Source organism: Meleagris gallopavo, chromosome 11, assembly GCF_000146605.3.
Source record: "Meleagris gallopavo isolate NT-WF06-2002-E0010 breed Aviagen turkey brand Nicholas breeding stock chromosome 11, Turkey_5.1, whole genome shotgun sequence".
Classification (NCBI taxonomy): domain Eukaryota; kingdom Metazoa; phylum Chordata; class Aves; order Galliformes; family Phasianidae; genus Meleagris; species Meleagris gallopavo.
In genome coordinates, this window is record NC_015021.2 from 5933418 (window position 1) to 5934235 (window position 818).

Below are 818 nucleotides of genomic sequence, written 5' to 3' on the forward strand. Positions count from 1 at the left end.
GAATAGCCGTCATCTGCAGAGATCTCGGAAACCCGATATCCCAGTGTGAGCACTGGAAGCCTGGGGAGGGGAGGGGGTGAAACTGAAATATAATGTTAGTAATGTATGTGATGATGAAAGTCTAGAAAGTGAAAAGGGTTTAGGAAAAAAAAAAACAAAAACAAAAACAAAAAACCCACAGGCTGAGGAAGGCAAAGTTGAGTAAAGGTATAACAGGGGATGTCCTTACCAAGAAGAAGAGGTAAGGGGGAGCCTGGAAGGGCTCAGGGAGAGTTCCCCCCCGCCACTGGACCAAAAGCAGCTTGGGGAAGCAGGGTAAAGAGGTTTATTTTCTGATATGGATGCCTCTTACTCTGTGCTACATCAAGAATTATTACCTTTAGATGATTTTTTCTGTAGTTGTAGGAGTTATTGGCAAGAGAAGTTTACTTTTTTTTAGGGGATCAATTAAATACAGTCTAGGAGAACAAGTAGGAATATATAAATTCTTGTACATGCCAAGTTCTCCAAAACCATTACTTGGGCATGACATATTAGAACAGTTGAATGTAGAGATTAAATTCAGTAGAGAAAATTGGAGCTAAGTGTCAAGCAAGACCAATTGACTGAAAATTTTTGAAAAAGTTTGGCTTTAACATAAACTGGGAAAAGCAATGTTGGTACCCCCAGAAGTTACGTAAATCCTAAGTCAGGTATACACAGGATTGCAGGCATCAGGAATGCCTGGCAGAGCCAAAAATGCAGCCCAATAAAAGTTAAGTTAAAGATGGGAGCCAGCCCAACCAGGGTAAAGCAATGCCCTTTGAGCATACAAGATT